The 16,145-nt window shown below is 35.8% G+C and overlaps 1 protein-coding gene across 5 annotated transcripts in view; it reads left to right on the forward strand.

Moving 5' to 3' along the window:
* Positions 1-16,145, forward strand: part of ARHGAP21 (Rho GTPase activating protein 21) — a 129,138-nt gene that overhangs the window by 35,208 nt on the left and 77,785 nt on the right. The window lies entirely within an intron of this gene.

A 16,145-nucleotide genomic window follows, 5' to 3' on the forward strand; every position in this document is an offset into this window, starting at 1 on the left:
TGGCCAAACTTTACAGATACTACGAAGTTTTTCAAGGTGGTTGTACCAATTTACACTCCCATCAGCCATATTTGAGAATCCTTGATACTCTATATCCTTGCCAATAGTTGATTACCAGTTAAAAAAAAATTTTTTTAGCCATTTTGGTGTGTGTGTAGTAGTACCTTGTTATGGTTTTAATTTGCATTTGCCTAATTATTAATGAGGTTGCACATGTTTTTTTTATAATTATTGGCCATTTGGATTTCCTCCTTTGTGAAGTATCTGTTCACATCCTTGGCTGTCATTCACTAGATGTAAGAACTTGAGTAAGTTTCCTCATTTCTTTGAGTACGGTGTTAAAAATCCATGAAATAGGAATAATATCATCTAATTTTGAGTTTCTTTGAGTAGTCTCTATTTGAGTAGCTGAAGCAAGTTAGTATCAATCCCAGGCCTTCATTTTTCTGAAGTCCTTAAGAACTACTTATTAAATATTGTCTGCATTGACAATATCTACTCAAATATAAAGTTTTTTATATGAATATATAATATATAAATATATAGTAAATAAAATTTATTAAATTAAAAATTTATATAAATATATGATATAAAGATAGAAGATTCAGAGAGTGAGTGGAATTTTTGCCATTTGAGCATAGCTAAAGTGGATATAGGAAAATCAATTTTCAAAAAGTAGGACTAGTTTATAAGAAGACAGACTCTGGTTTCTTCCTGTGGAAATTATAATTATTTAATTAAAATTTGAATTCCATAACAATAATTTCAGTATCATCAACAAAAATCTGGAAATTGGTTTGGGAGATGGTCCAGCCAGCTAGCATTTAAAGAAATGCCCTGTCACATCCCATGCTTCCATTATCACCTGCACCATAACCAAAGCGAAGGAGGGTAAAAATCCTTTCTTTTAATGTATAATTCCCTTTCGGCTGTTCAGACTGATCTGAATGATTAATGTTTTTTTTTCTGACTTATAAATTTTTAGTCAAATTTATGGTACATTGGTTTGTATTTTTTATGAGTTTTGTAGGTACATTATAATACTTTAAGATCCTTTTATAATGTGCAGCTGCTATATTTATGCTCACTTAAAAATCATAACAGCTTGAGCTTGTAAATTGCTTTAGCGGTTTCTAATTGTTATATCTTTGCTTTTCTGATGTATTGTTGAATCATTTCTGTGTTTTAGCCAATTAAAGCATTTTTTTCCATCTAAAAATATTGTCTATTAAAATGATCCATTTTATAATGTAGTTTCCAGAAAAACAGTATGTTGAAAGGCAATGTATTTATAGGTTGTAAATTATGGAGTGCTTGAAATAATTTATTGCTTTCCAAAAGGCTTTATCCCACAGTTCCTTTAAATAGTAAGCTCCACCAATACTTCTAAAATTTGTGTACTAAAATACTTTTTGATATTTAAGCATAACTTATCATGAACAAATTATAAAACCAGGACCTCTCCTGCATTTGGCATTTTTTACTTAGCTGGATTTTTTTAGATAAATGAAACACTATCGAGTTTGACCTAGAAACAGTGACACATTTGAAACGGCATAAGTGGACTGTACGTGACCACGTGAGAAATTGGCTGGCGTCCGAGTTGCTCCATCTCCAAGCCCTGTCTTCCCCCAGGGACTGTGGATGCTGGTGGCTCACTTCCTGTCATTTGTCTTTGCTGGGCCTGAGCTCGAAGCGGGACCCACTCTCGTGTCTCCGCCTGAGGTTAGGGTGCATCCCAGTTTTCTGACTAATCTGAGTGTGAGACAGTTTGACCCTCCTTCCTTGGGAGCTTGTTGTCTCCTCTCTGAGGTCTGGGGTCTGCTTTCCCAGGTGGTCACCTCTGAGTTCCTGTGTATTTTCAGCTCTCTTTCCAGTTCCCAAGGATTTTGCTTTGGTTTCTATTGTTTCTACTACTGTCTTTTTGTTTTTGTTTTTGTGTGAGGAAGACTACCCCTGAGCTAACATCTGTTGCCAGTCCTCCTCTTTTTGCTGAGGAAGACTGGCCCTGGGCTAACATCCGTGCCCATCTTCCTCTACTTTATGTGGGACGCCGCCACAGCATGGCTTGACAAGCGTTGCGTCGGTCCGCGCCCGGGATCCGAACCTGCGAACCGCAGGCCCCTGCAGTGGAGCACACGCACTTAACCACTACACCACAGGGCTTGCCCCTGTGCTACTGTGTTTTAAGATATTCCTGTCAACCCTCAGTTATAATTTTGTTTGAGAACTGTATTCTGAACTCCAGTGACAACATGTTCTTTTATAACTCAGTCTTAGACAAGCTGAAGACCCTCTCTATATTCTTTTCTATGTTAATTTATATTACAGATCTTTAAGAATGGTATGTAACATGCAAAGATGTTTAGCCTCACTACTAATGAAAGAAACAAAAAATGAAAACAATAAGGACCATTTTGATCTTAGCATACTCGCAAAGATTAAAAAATAACTACCAGTGTTGGCTAGAATATGGACATAGCTGTCTCATCTGCTGTCAGTGGGTTTGTGACTTGGTTCCCCATTTTATAGATGGCACTTTGAAATTTTGTATATAAAACCAAAAACAAACAAAAATAACTATTTGATCCAGCAACTCCATTCTTAGGAATTTATGCTCATAAACTACTCATGGCTTTTCACAGAGATTGGTCTACAAGGTGGTTGTAGTAGTAGTAGTAGTAGTAGTAGTAGTAATAATAATAATAGTAGTAGTAGTAGTAAAAAAGCTTAATGAACAGCATATTTACCTAAATGACAACGAGAAGAGTGGATAAGTAAAATGTGATTTATTCATATGATGAAATACTATGTAGTCTTTTAAATTTTTTTTAAAGAGTGGCTATTTGCTAACTTTCTTCATCTTTTTTTGGCTGGGAAAGATTCACCCTGAGCTAACATCTGTTGATAATCTTCCTCTTTTTTTTTTTTCTTCCCAAAGCCCCAGCACATAGCTGTAGGTCCTTCTAGTTCTTCTATGTGAGCCGCTGCCACAGCATGGCTTCTGATGGACGAGTGGTGTGGTTCTTTGACTGGGAACCAAACCCGGACTGCCAAAGCAGAGTGCACCACACTTGAAGCACTAGGCCATCAGGGCTGTCTCTACCATGCAGTCTTGAATGTGTAGATATATATTATATTAACATGGAAAGACATTCATAACATATTAAATAAAAATAAGTAGTTTAGAGGAGTATTTGTCTAAAGTGTGTATTTGTGTATATATTTACATATGAAAAAGTCTGGAAGGATATATATATATACGTATATATATATATATGCCAAAATATTGACAGCAGTTTTCTCCAGAGGGGGAACGGGAGATAAGTTAAATTATTTTCTTTTTACTTTGCTTTATTTTCTAATTCGTCTTGAATGAACATGTATTATGTATCTAATAAATATAAATTATAAAAGGAAAAAGAATGGTACACTACCCATTGGCTATTATCCCCAAATTGCTGAAATAGGCTGTTAGTGGTGTGGTAGAGAGGAACAGTTCCAGGATTAGGACACTGGAAACGTAGGTTCCAGTCCAGGCTGTGTCACTAATTCGCTATGAGACCATTAGCAAGTCTCTCTGGGCTTCAGTTTCTGTAAAATAAATTGGTTCAACTAGATCTCTGGTTTTTAAACTCCTTAACAGAGTTTCCAAGGAACTAGCAGAACAGAGCAGGGCTCTCTATAAACTCCCCTGCCCCTCTCCCCAAACAGAGCAGCTCTGTGTATTTGGTATTTTATATATTGAGTTTCTGTTTTAAGCTATCTTTCAGCAAAAGGTAAGGAAAAGGTAAAAGGGGAAAAGAAGAGTATCCTGTTTCTAAGATTAGTAATTCTAAGTACGTTGTATGCTACTTCCTTTAAGCTTTCCACCTTCTTCCTATTCACTGGGGCGCAGTTTCTTGTAGGACAGAGCTTACCTTGTGTATCAGAATGTCCTTGCCCTTCTGGAAGTATCAGACTATGAGAGTCTACATTCATTGAGAACTAGTGAGTAAATGAATAGTTCATGTGTGATTTGCAATGCCTTCACCCTAGCGGACATAGAGAGACCTATATTTTTGCATATGTAAAAAACCATTTCAGCATCTTTTATGAATTGTTTTTTCATTTGTTCCTAACCCGTTGGGGTAATACTCTTTTCCTGGTCTACCCTACTTCAGTTTGGACCCTAATGAATAGTTTGGGTCACCAGTAATTGTGTAACTTTTGGCAAGTTACTTAACCTCTCCGAGATGCAGTGTTCTATTCTATAAAATGGTGAATGACCAAGTCAGATTATGTTCTCTTCATTTCCTTCTAGCTATATAAAATTCTGTAAAGTTATATAGTCTCTATAATTCAGGTTAAAGAAGTTGAGTCAGCTGTTAACATTGGTTGCCAATGTAGCATCCCTGATAATCCAAAATTAACATACTTTTGGAAAACTTATTTGTATGCAAATTTAATAAGACGAGTCTCTGATATTCTGGATCATTACAGTGCTTCACACAACATTGTGAGACCACATGATACGGGTCTGGTCTTCTGCATCTGTGTCTTCTCTAGCCTGTATACATGCTCAGTATCGCTTGCGTCTGCTCAGAGGGCATTGCACTATTTCATTGGTAGCTAGGACGAAGTGAAATTTAAGCTTGACTCTTAATTTGGAGATTCCTGGCTGCCCAAAGGGCAGGGAGATAATTGCTTTTAACGTAAAAATACAGTCTGTTCTCTGATTCAGAGTAAATAAGATTTTATTCATGTCAGGAAATAGCTTCTGAAAATAACTCTATTATATTATCTAGTAATAGAGCTTCTTTACAAGAAAATCTGTGTAAAAAATATCTATCTATTTGAAGTTTGTATCTATTTCTCTCTCTTTGTCTATTGCTATATGCATTTACTGTCTCAAATGAGAAAAATGGGCAAATAAACAGGAGCAGTTCTCCAACAAGGTCTTTTTTTGTTGTTGTTGTTGAGGAAGATTGGCCCTGAGCTAACATCTGTGCCAGTCTGTCTCTATTTTTTTATATGGGATGCCACTGCAGCATGGTTTGACAAGCAGTGTGTAGGTCCGCTCCCAGGATCCGAACCCGCGAACCCTGGGCCGCTGAAGCAGAGCACGCAAACTTAACCACTACGCCACTGGGCCGACCCTCTTTTTTAAAATATTATTCTTGTTTTATGTAAACTTTACTCATTTAATTCATTTAAATTTAATTTCTTTTTGGCATCGTACTTTCTGTTGGGTTTCATTTTGGGCACTGGAATAAGACATAGACCCTCTCCTCAGGAAGCCGCTCTGTGATTGAAAAGATAGACGTATAAACAAGTAATTATGATGTGGTAGGGTATGTCCTACAATAAAGGTGCTCTCTATAATAAAGGGCCTGGGAAACTGCTTCTAAGGACTGGAGGACACTGGTCGGGAAGTTCTGCTATCGGGCACTTTGGCGCTGAGAAAGGAATAGATTATTCAGCTTGCACAGATGAAGTTTTCAAAACACGACTTGTCAGCAAGGGCTATGCTGCACAACAGTGCAGGCTGATGTGAAAAGTTACCACTGCTTGCATGCATGTTCTTTATAGAAAATCTGTGAATTGTTTAGGGAAAAAAAGGAAACTGGCTCCTTATTCCAAAGTGTGTGTGTGTGTGAAATTGACTGAGAGAAAGAGAGAGATTAAAATAATTTTGGTGATACTGTGATGTTTTATATCTTACTTTTTTCCTTAACATTATATTTTGGGCCTTTTCCCATGCCATTAAAAATTTTTCACAATCATGACGGCAGTAGGTACGTCATAATTTACTTGACTATTCCTCTCTGGTGCAGTTGTTGGACATTTAAATAGTTTCCAGTTTGAGTTTATTATACCTTGGAATGAACACATTGTAATGTGAATCTTTGCCCTCTCTCTTATTGTTTCATTAGTTTCCAGGTTAAAAGGTATGAAATTTAAGTCTCTTGATAAATATTGCCCAGTAGGTTTACAGACAGATTGTACTTCCAGTAGAAGTGGATGAGAATTCTCACTTTTTTTCTGATTAATTTTAGTGTAGTATCTTTTCTTCAGTGTCCTTCTCTGCTTGTAGAGAATATTGTTGGTGAAAGGCTTAACTAAACTTTTGATCAGTAAAGTAATTCTTTCAGAAATCTTTAGCAGAAAAATATTTTGGAAATGCAACATCTTTCCTTTATGATTTGAAAATCTCATGGAATGAGATTTTAGGAACTGATTAACTTCATATTTAAGAGGACAATTCTATCAGTATAGTGCTATATTTGGAAAAGAGAGAAGTTTGTTGCACTAAATGACCCTTGTATCATTGTGTCTTTATGATTCGCAGATACTTTCTAGCAAGTTAGGAGCAAATGAGGAATGTAACTAAAACTGTGTTCCCTGATTTTGGTAGACATGCTTAAAAGACAATAGATTGATTATAAATGCTCCATAGAGCTAGTTGGGCTTTGAGGATAAGGGCAAAATACTTGTGCTAGGGTAAATTGTATTAAACTGCAAATATCTACATTGATGGAATGTTCTGTTGTTGTTTTGGGTGTGTGCTAAATATGATTGACTACCACTATACTCTTAAATATGTAATTAGTAAATTATTTATTTCTTTTCATCATTTGACTCTCTTCCTGCCTTTAGGAAGTTCAGTATTTATTAAAATGTAGGAAAGGAAAAAGCAATTAAGCAGAAATTTTAATACTTATTAATATAGTACTGCTGCATGGTTTGTTGGGGAAGTACCTGAATGGCTAAAGTTACATTTTTAGATTTTTTTTCATTTTAGATGTGTATTTCATTTAGTCATTTTATTCTGTACTCCTTTAAAAAAAAAGTAAACAAAGTTTATGTAAAGCAGATTTAAATAATTTTGGCAACGAAATGTGTCATTATTCGTTATAAATCCATTGCTAGTATGCTCAGAAGATGTTCAACAGTCAAACCGATAGACTTCTGGGAAGTTTTGTTTTTCATAAGTGTTTAGTTTCGAATTTTTGTTCCTGCAAAATCTAAGTTATCTAAGCTTCATTAAAAAAGAAAATGCTTGAAGTATACAGTAGACCGTTCTTCTGTGTGGCTTCTTCTGTGTGGATTTAAGTATGCCATGTAGTGTAAGGAGAATAATTTATTAGATTAAATAAATACTTGAGTTAGTTTAATGTATACTTAGTTTTATTTGCTATTATTAAATGGACGATGAACATTTTTAAAAAATGAAATATTGTTTAGAAGTCATTAGTATTTTAAGGCTTAGCAAACTTTTTTTTTTTTCCTGAAAATCTTAGTCCTTGGTAAGTAGTTCAGAATTGCACAGCAATATATAAGAATCAGATTGAGTTCTTGTACATTTTTGGGTAGAGAGCTGCTTTTTTGGAGAAAAGATTTCTAGAACTGGACTTATTTGTTTTATGACTGTGGGAAAGTCACTTCACTTCTTCTAGCTTCATTTTTAAAAAATGTAAATGTATGCCTCTCAAAGTTGTAGGAATAGTTAAATACGGCAATACTAACATGGGGCGTGCTTGGTAAATGCTCAGTGGATGTTATTTGAACTTTTGTCATCATCTATCTTCAGATTTAATTACGGTTAATATTTGAAGAATTTTTAGTATAATGGTGTATCTTGAAGGGAAAATATTCCCCCTATTTAAAGTAGAATTTAGGCTTTCTGTTCTTTAGGAAACAATCCTGCAACCTATACAGTGTGTGCAAAATACTTAAAAATATTTTTCATTTGATTTCTTGTTCTCTAAAACCAAAGCCATAAACCTTTTTTTTTTTTTTTTTTTTTGTGAGAAAGATTGGCCCTGAACTAACATCTGTTGCCAGTCTTCCTCTATTTTTCCATGTGGGACGCCACCACAGCATGGCTTGATGAGCGCTGTGTAGGTCCACGTCCGGGATCCGAACCTGTGAACCTGGGGCCGCTGAAGTGGAGTGTGCAAACATGACCACTACACTATGAGGCCAGCCCCACCATAAACCAATTTTTAAAAAATGAGAGGTGATCTTTTGTCCTGAGGATAGCACTAAACGAGTATGAGAGAAACTTGGAGAGTGAAATATTGAGCTCAGTCAAATTGCAGGTGGTCTCCTAACCATGTGTCCCTGTTGGTGGAGAAGGACGTATGGATAGACTGTGGTAGCGGCTGCTTATGGCCATGGTCCAGATCAGGATTCTGAATTACACATTTGAAATTTGCTATATTAACAAGCCATCTTCTGGCACTATACTATCAAGACGTATCCTATACCAGGTAAATACCTTGAAGAAACCATCTAAATACTGTGTAAACATATGTAAATACCTTAAAGAAACCATGTAAATACTGACTAAATATCTTAAATAAGTTATGGCATAAAGGATGTCTTTATAGTCAGGAGATGTTCTTAGCAACAGTTATTTTTTAAATTGTAATAGCAAAATAACTGGGAAAAACCTTATTTCTATTTATAGGATAATGATAAAGAAGATGTTATATTCACAATGGAATTTTATACACCAGTGAAAATCAGTGAACCACAGCAGAGACTGGCTAGCTGTTCATCAACCCTTTTCCTCCTTTTCCTGTGACTAGCTGTGAAACAGCTAGTCACATTCCCCAGCCTCCTTTATTTTAATGAATATTTTTAATGACTGATTTAGAAAGTAATGTCAGAGGCTATTCAAGAAGAAAAATGAATGCAGAAAGTATGCTAGTTAGATTCGGTCATACTTGCTTCTGGACTCAGAGTAATAAAGAGGAATTCTTTCAAATTATAAGGACAGTTATACGAATGCCAGATGACAGGTGAGAATTCTCATTCCAGGTGTCATTTTGAAAGTGAGTTCTCTATTTTAAGCAATCAAGCTCAGACTTTCCCCTGTTACCATGAAGACATTTATTGTTAGTCACAAGGAGGCCCAAGGGAGAGAATTAAATAAACTTCGTCTAAACCCATTATCACTCCTAATAAAACAACTCAGAGAATATGCCCAGGAAATCGGTCTAAATGGGTCCTTGGTTCTGAAGAGAAGTACATTGTGATTTTCACCTTCTTGTCATTTTGTGAGACTGATAATACCGTTACTGGATTATATGTGTCATAAGGAAATCAGAAATAACTTTTCAAAGTCGTAATAGTAGTCAGAACTAAACTGTTTATAAAACATTTCTAGAAGTTTCACCACATTCTTGCCAATTTTTTCATTTACTTCAGATTTTAAAATAGCTATCTTCTGTGAGGCAGAAGTTCTAAAATTGAGGAATTAAGAACTTGTGTCCTTGAAATGTTGGGATCTGAAAATAAAGTAAATCAGAGACAGAAAGAAGAGAGAAAAATGCTGTCTAGGTAAAAATTACATTAAAAATAAGAACCCTTTATAAGGAGGGAAATCACATAGGAAAAAACCAGCTGATTCAGAATAACCCATAAATGAAACCATACAGAAACAGCGGCAGAAGCGACCCAGCCACTGTAGATGAAAGCTATTATAAATGAATATCCAAGTAAATAATAAACTTAGAAATTTAAGAGTTATTTTTTAGAAAATTAAGTCCAAGTGTTTAATTTGGAATATTTTGGACTAAAGTCATTTTTCAACTTCAAGTCATGAGAGTGTTAAAATTTCTTTGGTCATCATCTTTCCTCTCTTAAATGTTAAAATATCCACTGAAAACCAGAATGAATTTTTGGGAAAATATATGTAGATACCTCTAAATATTCAACATCAAAGTAGTTCCAATTATTATCAATCTGGATTGGCCAAAAAAAAAAAGCAGAAATCTTTAGAAAGAGACTCCCCAAACAGAAGCTGCAAGTCAGGAGTTGCAGGCCGTACTTAGCATATAAAAAAAAAATTTATTCGAGAGAGTCTTTTAACTCAATTGGAATTTAAACAAACAAACAAAAAAACCCTTTAATTAAAAACATCAGATTTCCACGTGTTGAAAAATTTTGCAGAGAAATACCCCATCAAAGAAACCCAATATGTGAGGAATAATTTGCTATAAGGTTAATTCTCTGTGGCATTCGGACTATGGAGAAAGTGGTTTGAAGATAAGCAATATCTAAATGTTTAAAACCATATTATTATTCCTTCTCTGCTCATGGCATAGAGTGGAAAGAGTAGGCTAGTGCTATTGCTTACTAGCTGTTTGTTTTTGACAAATTACCCGACCACTGTGAGCCCATTTCTCCATTAGACTTGTGATATATAGAAAAATCTAGTAAAAGATTTTATGGATATTCAAGATTTTGTTTTTCCCTTCAGACAAAACTATAATTTATACACTATTTTCCAAAGTATTTTAAAAGTGCTATTGTAATACATTTTTGAACTAAGCCTTTACGTATTGGTAACCCCTGTGATTTTTTTAAAACAAATTTTTAAATAGTGCTTCCTGTGTGTGATGTCTTGTTTTAAACAGTTTACAAACTTTAACTCATTTAATCTTCATAAGAAGCATATTTAGTAGGCACTATTATTGTTATCCTCATATTAAAGATGAGGCACCAAGGCACAGATGTGCTAAGGAACTTGCCCAAAGCCCGCAGCTGGTGAATCAAGGACCTAGGCCCAGGTAGTCTGGCTCCAGAGGCCCTGTTCCTCCCCCGTCATGCCGTCTCCCCAAGTGATGAAAGAAAAGACATGAAGCCTAACGACAGTCATTAAGTGTGATAGTTCAACAATTCAACTATATAAAAGAAAACAAAACCCTACAGACACACACATTCAAATCCTGTGTTGTGTTTTCTCAGCAGGTGACATTTTTAAAAGGTATTGCATCACCATGAAAAAATCTGGCCTTAAAAGAAGAAAGAAAATCTTTCTCTAAGCAACTGGTACAACTATGTTATCAGTGATAAGATAAAGAAAAGAACAAAATATTTTCAAAGAATCCATAAGAGGAGGGCTCATAATCTTAGGTATATGATGGAATCAATACTAGAATCTTTAAGATGAACACAATATAATGCTTTCTCATGCTTTCTCATGAGTGATTCCTGGAGTATATTAGGAAGCTATCCCCGTTCTACTTAAAGTACAAATAATTGGAAAAGACAGCTTAGGGGTTGTGTATTATTGTGTATTCTTTCATAACTCTCTCTTGTTTACTTTCATGGCAGCACTGTATCGTTCACCTCTGGCTAACATGTAGACTTTGTACTTTTTACCTAGGCAAGTTTTTTTTTTAATATCTTTATTGAAGTATAATTTCCATGCCATAAAATTCACCCATTGTAAGTGTACATTTCAGTGGTTTGTAGTAAATTTATTCAGTTACGAAACTTTCATCACAATCTACTTTTAGAACATTTCCATTATCCCTAAAAGTTTCCTTGTGCCAGTTTGCATTCCCTTCTGTGAGCTTTTCATTTCCTTCATTGTTACATGATTAGTGTTTTCCCCTTATATTTTCTCTCACTCCTCTTTTGGGTTGCTTTGTCTAGTTGTTATATCTAGTTTTTATGGAGTTAGTTTTTATCCTTTATTTTGGTTTCTTTTAACCTTGAGTTATTATTCAATCAAGTGACCTTGTTATGAAGTCTTTTCAGGGAATCAAATGACAGGTCTTAGTCTACAGGAATTTAACTGCTATTATTCCAGTCGCTTCTTGGCGTCTCACACTCGGGTGCTGTTGGTACATGACTCGGAGCTCATGGTGGGGAGATGAGACGTGGGGAGAGGGAGACATGTTAGGGGTCTTCTCAAGTGGAGGAATCTGGGCCTCCTGTATCCTTCACTGTGTGCCTGCGGTTTGCCCTTGTTAGAAAATCCAAAAGATCAAAAGGCTCTGTGGGTAAGTAGGAGAAGGAGTGAGGAAGGCACATATGTATATTTCTTTTCATCTTCTCTTCTATGTAGAAAGAAGTATAACCCTCCCCTCTTTCCTGTAGGGAAAAGATAGCAGACTAGAGAGGATTCACTGTGGTATTCCTGGGAGGGTGGAATAATTGAGACAACTGAGGCATGATAGGTTGCATTCAAAAACCTTAATTAGTTTGCAGGGAGGAAAAAAGAAATTGCTTACTCTTTACTCCATCTTCTCCATTTTTATAAAGAACTTGGTAGAACAAGACGTAGCAGGCTCAGTTCGGAAATTTCAAGCGTGAAACCATGATCCAAGAGAGTTATCTATGTGATTCAAAGGGAAAGGAAAGAAAACTTGAATATATTTGGGAACTATGAGGCCAAATCATAATAATACACTAGCAATAAATTTAATACATGTAAAGTTTTTGAAGTGTTAAAATTACAGTCCTACAGAAAGATGAAATTTAAAAATATAATGAATTAGATCAAAGAGCTATTGGAGGGAAGAATTTATGCAGACTACAGAATAGAGGAGATGATGAAAAATAATGTGACATAGGAGCAATATTCTAGTCTCAGACTCAGGAAACCATGATTTTAATTCTTGCCCTGATGCTGGCCAGCAATAATCTTGAATAAATCACTTAACTAATCAGGGCCTCAATTTCCTCATGTGTAATATGAAAGGGTTCACTTAAGTTTTAGAGATTCTTTTGTGACTTAAAATTATATAATGAGATGGCAGTTAAGCACATGAAAAGATGTTCATCAATAGCCATTAGGGAAATGCAAATTATAATTTCAATAAGTATCACTACACACCTATCACAATTTCTAAAATAATGACAATACCAAATGCTGTCAGGGATGTAGAGAAATTGGGCCACTCATACATTGCTGGTGGGAATGTAAAATTGTACAACCACTCTGGAAAACAGTTTGACAGTTTCTTGCAAAACTAAACATGCAATTATCATATGACCCAGCGATTGCGCTCTTGGACATTTATCCCAGAGAAATGGAAATTATGTTCACACAAAAACCTGTACATGAATGTTCATAATACATTTATTCATGATAGCCAAAAACTGGAAACAACCCAGATGCCCTTTAAACAAGCTGTGGTATGTCCATACCGTGGAATGCTACTAAGCAATAAAAAGGAATGAACTATTGATACCTGGAACACTTTGGATGAATCTCCAGAGAATTATGCTGAGTGAAAATCCCAAAACTTTACAAACAATATGATTCCATTTATGTAACATTCTTGAAATGACAAAATGATAGAAACATGGAACAGATCAGTGTTGCCTAGGGTTAGGGACTAGATGAGGGGCAGAGAAAGAGAGTGGGTGTGGTTGTGAAAGGGCAGCAGGAGAGATCCTTGTGGTGATGGATCCTTGTGGTGATGGTGTATAGACTTATATACCACAAGTCTGTATCTTGACGGTGGTGAATACACAAACGTGATAAAACTTCATAGAACTAAACACACACACACACACACACACACACACAAGCATAAGTAAAAACTGTACCCTGAATAAGATGGATAGATTGTATCTATGTCAGTTACTTGGTTGTGATGCTGTACTATAGTTTCCCAAAATGTTACCTTTGAGGGAAACTGCATAAAGGTTACATGGACCCCTCTGTGTTATTTCTTTCAAACGCATGTGAATCTATAATTATCTTAAAATAAGCTTAATTTTAAAAACTAACTAAACTATGCATATTTTATTCACACTTGTATCCCCACTGTTTGGAACAGTGTTTGGTTCATAGTAGATGCTCAATAAATACTTATTTACCAAATGAATGGTAAATAAAAGAGAGAGAGAACTTGCATACATGTATAAAATGATTCTCTCATTTGGATCACAAAAGGAGTATTCAGTCACTACTTAATACTTAACTAAACTATTTGGGTAATTAAGCTAGAATAGTAACCTTTAATCCTACAAACTCTACCTAATCATATGATCACTTTTGCAGTCACTCAAAATTCAGCTTGATTCTCCCATGTTGATGTTTGGTGTTATCCTTCCCACCTCGCAAAATCCCCAAATCTAGAAGGGGGGATAAACTAAAATGCATTTATGATAAATTAGTTTTGAAGGTACACAGTCTCTATAGATGGCTTCGGAGTCTTGATTATTGGAGCTTTATAGTAAGTCTTGAAGTCTTGTAGTGTAAGTACTCCAATTTCATTCTTTTTCAAATTTATTTTGGATACTTAGGTCCTTTTCATTTTAAATTGAACTTTAGAAACAGCTTATCAACTTCTACACAAAAAAATCTCCTGGATTTTGGTTGGGATTTCATTGAATCTATAGATCAATTTGGGGAGAGTTGACACTGTAACAATACTGAGTCTTCTGAACCGTGAACACGGTATGTCTCTTCATTTATTTAGATATTCTTTAAATCTCTCTGCAATGTTTTGGAGTTATAGTTTACAGGACTTGCAAATATTTTGTCAGATTTATCCCTAAGTATTTCACATTTTAAATGGTATTTTTTAAGATTTTCATTTTCCAATTACCTACTGTTAATATGTAGAAATACTGTTGATTTTTGTATGTTGCATATTACTTTCATTCACATTCCATTGACTGAACTCAGTCACAGCTGCCCCTACTGCGAGTTTGGCTGGGGAATGTTAACTGTCTAGCTGTCTTTCCAAACAGGAAAGAAAATGAAATTGATGAATGGCTGACCAGTAACAGTCCAAATATTGACTATGTGATGAAAATGTTCAGGCTTTAGAAGTCTCTTGAATTTATTTTCTTTGAAGTATAATAAATTTTTATCAAGCAAAGATTGCTTTCAGGAGTATTTTTAAGTTTAAACACCTTCATATGAAGCAAATAATTATGGAAGAATAGATAAGACTCTCACTAGTGGAACGTAATAAAAAATATAATAGAATCAAGCATATTCAAGTATTTGCCATTTGACAAAGGTGACATTTCAAAACTTCTGAGATGAGTTTGGAGTTGTAATTTAACACAAAATCCTTGCAGCAGTGCAGACATGTTAAGTCTGAGATACCTCTTAGATTGGGGAGATGTCTAGGCTAGAGATAAAACTGGGAAAATCACCAAAAGACAGGGTAGAGCTAGAAAGGTCCATGGATTGAGTCCTAGTTATTCCTAAATTCAGAAGCTTAGCAGGTGAAGAAGTAGCAAAGGAGACTGAGAAGAAGTAGCCCGTCAGGAGGAAAAATCAGTGTGGTAAGTCAAGTGGAGAAAATTTTTCAAGAATGAAGTGATCCCTGTGCCAAGTGACAGGTCACATAAGACAAGAACTGAGAATTGACCATTTGGTTTAGCAAGGTGGAAGCCATTGGTGACCTTGACAAGAGCAGTTTCAGAGAATTATAGAAACAAGACTGATTTAAGGGAATTCAAGAGAAAATGGGAGAAATAATTGGAGAGAGCAGCTATAGACAACTTTCAAGAAGTTTTGCTGTAAAGATAGGCAGAAAAACGAGGTGGTAGCTGGAATGGGCTGTGTGGTAAGAGAGGATTTTTGTTGTTGTTTTAAGATTAAAGACCTTACGAAATGTGTGTATGCTGATGGGAATGATATAGTAAAGAGAAAATAGATGGTGCAAAAGAGGAGAGAATTGCTGGAACCATATCTTTGAACAATAAGAGGGAATGGGATCCAGTACACAAAGGGTGAGGCCTTAGAAAAATGGACACTTCAGCCATTGTAACAGGAGGAAAGACAGGAGAACATGGGTACAGTTGCAGGTGGGTGGGTAGATGTCAAAGGTGGTTAAGTTCTCGTCTTACTGCTTGTGTTTTCTCGGTGTAATAGAAAGCAGGGTCATGAGCTGCAAGTGAGGATGGAGGAGAAGGGATGAAATAGTCATCTAGGAGGAATGGACTGGAGAGAAGTGTGTTGTCATTAACAGACAACACTGAAGGCTCTCTTGAGGCTAGTGGTCATGAACTTGGGGTGAAAACAGGCAGCTTAGTTTTGGTTTTCTCCACCCATGTTCGGCTGCATAGGCGCAGGCCCAGAGCAGGCAATGTTGATTTATCCTGGGTTAAGTTTTGTCAGGTGACTTTGAGGAAGTGAGAGAAAGGCAAAGGAGTGAATTAAAGCTGCATTAAGAGGGAAGTGAGGGCGTGGAGTGGTGAGGAACAGGGAAGAGGTGGTAGGGTCAGCCCAAGATTGAAGAATTGTGATGGTTGGGGTATGAGGGAATGAAGAGTGGGATCCTTGATTTGAGATTGCAGAGGGTTTTCAGTCATGACCAGCTAAAAGCTAAGAGTGGAGGAGAGGAGATCAAAGAACTAGAAGGCCAGGATATTGGAAGGATTATTATCTA

This window comes from Ceratotherium simum, chromosome 32 (assembly GCF_057802395.1).
Source record: "Ceratotherium simum simum isolate JZ-2026a chromosome 32, ASM5780239v1, whole genome shotgun sequence".
Taxonomy (NCBI): Eukaryota; Metazoa; Chordata; class Mammalia; order Perissodactyla; family Rhinocerotidae; genus Ceratotherium; species Ceratotherium simum.